Source organism: Propithecus coquereli, unplaced genomic scaffold (assembly GCF_000956105.1).
Source record: "Propithecus coquereli isolate 6110/MARCELLA unplaced genomic scaffold, Pcoq_1.0 Scaffold42, whole genome shotgun sequence".
Classification (NCBI taxonomy): domain Eukaryota; kingdom Metazoa; phylum Chordata; class Mammalia; order Primates; family Indriidae; genus Propithecus; species Propithecus coquereli.
Window position 1 is genome coordinate 10,291,609 of NW_012149952.1, and position 6,000 is coordinate 10,297,608.

Genomic DNA, 6,000 nt, shown 5'->3' on the forward strand with positions numbered 1-6,000 from the left:
TTGATTTAGAGAAGACAGGGGACTTCAGTGATTCACACTGAAATGGGAACATTTCAGGCAGTGTGACAAGCCAATGCAGTCCTCTGACATTGCGGGTCCCTCAAATGACATCAAGACCTGCTCTACCTTGTTCCAATGCAGAGGGTGACTTAGAGGCAGAGCTGGGTTTTCCAGGACACCTGAAAGGGACTGGTTTGGGGTCAGTGGGCACTCATGGCCCCTCAGAGTTCTGGCTCTTGGCTCAGGATTGTTCTTGAAACATTGTGACTAGGACTCCTAAGATTGCTTCTAGTGGGGGTTCAAGTCCACAGATCTTAAAAAAAAAGTCATTTCTTGGAAATTCAAGTCCATATCAGGAATGATAATAGGATGGCTGCCTCCCAAGGTTTGCAAGCTGTGCAGGATTTAGCTGTAAAAAAAAATAAATAAATAAAATAAAGGAATCCAGTCCCTTTTTGTTAATTGTGCCAATGCTTTCATTTTCAGGCAATTTCAGTTCAATCCCAGATCTGGTTTCTGGAGTCACATTTTTCCAATCAATCTTCCCATTTGCAGGGAGGAGTCTTACGTCCAAGTGTGCGATTTGAATTTGCCCAGGTGCTGGCAGTTAGTGAGGGTTTTCACATTCAAAACTGCACATGCTTTGGAAATGTGACTCTCATGATTGCAACAGGAGGCAATCATCTTTGGTGGGGAGCAGCAGGGGGCGGAAGCTCATATGGGAGTTTGTCGGCTCTGTCCTTGGACTTCAGCACTTCTCTGGCATCTTGCCTTCTCTGTCTATTCTCATGCCTTTAACTAGCACCATTAGTGGAACTTCCATTTCTCAGAGCAGTCCTGTCACTGAATCCCCAGTCCTGGTTGTCCTACTGCTTATGGCAGCATTGCTCAAGTTTGAGAGCTTGTTAGACAAATACCCAAGTGATCGTTGTGATCAGACAAGTTCAGGAAGCCTCAGCAATTTTTTTCTACCCAGATGTCCCACTATCATCTGAAGCACAAAATGATTAAAACCATACTCATCCTAAAAACCGTGCTGAAAGAATGGGGCAGATCCACACTTGGCCATATGGAACAATCTCCTAGAAGGCTCCCGAAGTGAGAAAAAAAAAGCAAGCTGCCACCATTGCAGTGAAAGCTCGCATAACTGACCTCTGCGGAGCCAACTCTCAGGATTAAGGGATGCTCTTCATTTCCTCTGTAAAACACACCGACTGATGCCCACAGCACCCTGGATAGGCTTGGACACCTCTCTCTAGTGGGTTAGGGCATTTCTACTTTAACTGATTTTTAATTATCTGACCAACTACTCCCCCAGTTGCATAGATAAGAGAGAGCCTATTGTAGCTAACAAAAATATTTATAGTATGAACCTATTTTTTAAAAGGATCTACAAATACGTATATAGGCTTGTAAATGCAGATAAAATTTCAAGAAATGTGAGCAGTGGTTGCATCTAGGAAGGAGTACCAGGTATCTGGGATAGAAAGGTTCCCTGCATACCCTTTCATACTATTTTAACTTTTTACTACGTTCATGTATTATTTTTTTCCCCAAGTTTTATTCTGAAAAATTTCAAACATGAAAAGAGATAAAAAAGTAGAAAATGAACACACATATACTCACCAAGATTCCACAATTAACATTTTAACGTATTTACTGTATAGTTCTATGAGTCAATCTATTTACATATATATTTTTTTCTTTGTTGAAATACTTGAAGGTCACAGGCCCCATGACATACTCCCCCCCCGAAATTCTTCAGAATGATTCTCCAAAGAGTAAAAGGATTCTCCCTCCTAACCACAAGCCATTATCACACCTAAGAAAATAAACAATAATCTCCTAATATCATCTAATTTCCAATCCATATTCAAATTATCCCAATATCCTACAAATGTCTTTTGTAGTTTTTTCAAATATCCGGAATCCAAAACCAAGGCTTATGACATTGCATTTACTTATCCTTAGTGTCATTTAATCCAGAACAGTGCATGCTCCCATTTTTTGAGTGTGACATTGACTTTTTGAAGAGTTCAGGCTAGTCGTGCTGTAGAATATTTCATATTCTGAATTTGTCTGTTTGTTTCCTCATGGTATATAGTATTTTTTCAATAAAAAGATTTAATAGGAATAGTAATAAAAGAAACCAGGCCCTGTTTTATATAAACAGGAACCTTAAAATGAGCTTGTCTTCCTAATATGCCTAGCAGCAGTATCTCCCTGTCTTCTGGTCCCCAGACCAGATGCTTAACCCACCTCCCCCGCCAACCCCTGTCCTTCGTTCTCCATATTCAGTCAGTTCTCAAGTCTGTGAATTTGCCCTTTAACATGCCTCGTTGGCTTAATGTCTTGTCTAGTCCCACTATGCTCCTACCCTGGGTAACGCCTTCAATGCCTCACCCCTAAATTATTGCAACTGCTTCCTAATTGACCCCTCTAGTGCCAGAATCTTCCCCAGAACAGCTGCTGTGCCGTGAAAATGGAAAACATCCTGCCTTCATCATGTCACTCCTCTCTGGAAAACCATCAATGGCAATGTCTTACTTTCCAGCAAAAGCCCACCTGTCTTCCATCGGAGCCAGTTTTTAATACAACCTTCAACACCACACAGAGACAGATTCTCTACTTAAATCTCAGCACTGCCAATTACTTGCTGAGTGATGTTGGAGAAGTTACTATGACCTTCCATTTTCTTCTCTGTAAAATGGAAGAAAAATTGTGTCTACCTCTCAAGTTTGTCCAGTACTTGCCTACAGAGCTCCCACTTCTTCTAAGGGTCACTACAAATCTTGTTCTTTCTTTAAGTCTCAGCTCAAGTCCTGCCTCCTCCAGGAAGACTTCCCAATCACAGCAGCAACCCCCACCCCAGAATTTCCATAGCACTTGTGGTCTACAGGGAATAATTTAGCTTATACTAGTTTTATTGCCCACTAACATTTACATTTTCATCTTATCTGCTCCTTTGGATGGCTGGGGTCCCTTGAGAGCAGAAATAGATCTGCCCATGGTTTCTCCTAGAGCCTCCTAGAGAGCTACTGCTGTGCCGAGCACTCAGTGGCTCAGAGCTATCACTTGACTGAGTGTGAGAAGATGCTTTGTTCATCTTTAGAGTCCTCCTTTCAACTGGGAGAGAATACGCTCTGATCATCTCTGACTTTGGTGAGACAGGAAGGACCAAGGGCTGTGGTAATCATTCAAATAATCATAGTAATTGTTTCTATTATTTATAGGGCACCTATTATGTGTCCAGTGCTCTGAATATACAAATGTTCCTTGACTTAGGATGGGGCTGCATCCCGAGAAACCCATTGTTAAGTTGAAAAATTGTAAGTCAAACCATCGCAAGTTGGGGACCATCTGTATATTCTATTTGATTCCAATTTAACAGATGAACAAACAGAGGCTCAGAGAGGGTAAGCAACTTTCCCAGGGTGACCCAGCCGTTAACTGCTGAAGCTGGGACTTGAACCCAAGTCTGTCTAAATATAGAGCCCATGTTCATTCCCTGCTGCCTCTGTAGTAACAGAGAACTGTATATTGATGGAAGGAAGGATGAGTTATTAGAGCTGTTTGGATTAGGACAAAATTTATTCCAGTACTCTCCTTTATAAACAAGAATGCCCACCATGAGAGTAGCATTGTGTTACCCGTGATAGAGCAGCTTCTGAGAATCTGTCTCCTCTCAGAATCAAGGTCCAGAGACAGGCTTCTCTGTGGCCATGGGAGAGAATGAAGCAAAGCAGCTCATACTGGAAATGGATTTAGGGTCCCTGTCACTTTCCCAAAGGGCCCTAAACTGACCATCTGACTTAATGGGGATACCCAGATGGTTAAAATCAATGATAAGGAAATAAGTAGAAGAGCAAAGGAAGAGAGAATGATGAGATGGCAAGTAAACAGGGAAAAGAGTAAGTGATTAGATTGGGAAATATGTGTTCAGGGAAATCCCACTTGAATTGAATTCCTAAAGAATACCCCATGCAATTGGGGAATGGTGTGTATGTGTGTGTGTGTGTGTGTGTGTGTGTGTGTGTGTGAGAGAGAGAGAGAGAGAGAGATTGATTTTATACATGTGTGCGTGTGTTTAATCTTTAGATTTAAATAAAGAACAGACCAAATTCAGAGTCAAACTGCCTCCTTCTCAGCAGCCACTTCATCACCTCCACGTCACATTTCCCAGCTGGAGGGCAGTAATTGCACAGCCAGATCTCGCCCCATCTGGGAAACACCAGGGTCTTCCTGAATCGTCATACACCATGCTGGCTGCCAAGGCGTAAGGTGACCTAAGCAAAGCCTTCACACAGGCCATGTGCACAGAGTCATAAAATCCTGAGAGAATGTGGCAACAGAGGCAGAGCTGCCATACCTGCCAAATTTCCAAAGGGAAGAAGGAACTTGCTGCGTCTGTATTTGCCCCCAGGATTGGAAAAATGTATCTCAGTCCCTGGAACTGAAGGAGGGGGTGGCCTTTACCTTCATAGGAGAGTCACTGTTTATACAAATACTGCTGATGGCCTGATATATGTGTGTGTCTTTATATAAATAGAGCTATACACTTACTGTGCCAGATTGCATCAGCTACCTGCTTAACATTTTAGTCTGGTGCTTTAAAAACAACAGTCTGAAAGTCAGAATAATCTGTGGCCTCTGCAGTGTTTCCCAGTTTGATATTTTGCTTAGAGAGTAAAAGAAACTCACATCTGGTCCTCACCCTTGAGATAGTCACTGATTGAATGATACCTATTTTCATTTGCTAGAAATTATATCACTTTGACAGAACTTATTCACAGGAACAAGGCGGGAGTCACATCACGGTGGTGGTAATTCTTAGAGAAACCAAGCAATGAGCTGGCCACTTGTAGTGCTTGCTGTTGCCAACGTAGGCATTCATTTCTTAATTCAGTAAACATATGTTGAGCATATCAGGCACAGAGAATACAAAAATACAAAAATAAATAAAACATGTCCCTTCCCTCAAGGAATCTAGCCTTCGTCCCAGGTTCTCTCAAGGATCCCACTGCCAAATGAGAGATAAGTCTCTTTAGAAAGAATGTTCAGGGATCGTTGGTCATTATGGTTGTCTGAGCTGCTGCAGGAAGCTCCTCCCCCACTCCAAACATATTTTTTTTTAAAAAAGTTAAATATGTAGTAGAGATCAAAAGCAAAAATAAACACGTCCTAGTGCCAGAAGTGAGGAGGAGGCTCAAAGCCACAGCAGTGAGCAGAAATCATAGCTACACAGCCTAATGCATGATTAAAAGTGGTTGTGTGTTCTGGGTGAAGCGTTTTAATCAAAGGGTGAGGATGGGACTGGGATCTGAGCTCCCACAGAAAGTTAGAAATGGGAAGGGCTGGCCCGTAATGGGGGATGGGGGGAAAAACACAGTTCAGAAGTGTACTAGCCACTTTGAGCTGAGAGTGGAGAGTCACATAACCCAGAGTATGAAAGATTCCAAGGTAAAACAATTCCTGCCAAACAACAGTAATAATAACACTCACCAAGTTGCTTAATTATGTGCCAGACGCTGTCCTAAGTGCTTTGCTTATGTTAACTCATTCTTAGAACAGCCCTATTTTACAGATACTGAAATTAAAGAACAGAGAGATTAAGTAGTTTATCTAAGGTCACAGAGCTACTAAGCAGCAGAGCCAGAATTTAAACCCAAGCAGGATAGCACATGAGTCTGTGTTTGTAACTATGCCTCTGAAGATGAACACACAGCTAAAACTTGCTAAGTCCATGAGAAAATAAACCACCATGAGACTGGTGCAACAAATGGGAGAATTCATACCTTAGGAACTACAGCTAATAGAGAAATCTGAAAGGACCTTAAAATGAGTATGCTTAAAATGTTCAAAGAGATTTTCAAAAGGAATGGGAGCTATAAGGCAAGAATAGAGTGATTTGAAAAATATAGGTGAATGTGAAAAAGAATCAAAAAACAGGCATTGCAATGGAAAAAGTGGCATTCGATAGAGGGATTAAACAAACCAGAC

General features: G+C 41.8%; 1 protein-coding gene across 2 annotated transcripts in view; it reads right to left on the reverse strand.

The window, feature by feature from the left end:
* PLAC1 (placenta-specific 1) overlaps positions 1-4,527 on the reverse strand; it is a 75,528-nt gene extending 71,001 nt beyond the window's left edge. The window contains exon 1 of one of the 2 annotated variants that reach the window (XM_012653312.1): positions 4,370-4,527. The gene's annotated coding sequence lies outside the window, so the exon portion shown is untranslated. The remainder of the gene's footprint in view (positions 1-4,369) is intronic. The other variant, XM_012653313.1, reaches the window with a different exon arrangement.
* Between the last annotated feature and the right edge of the window lie 1,473 nt (positions 4,528-6,000).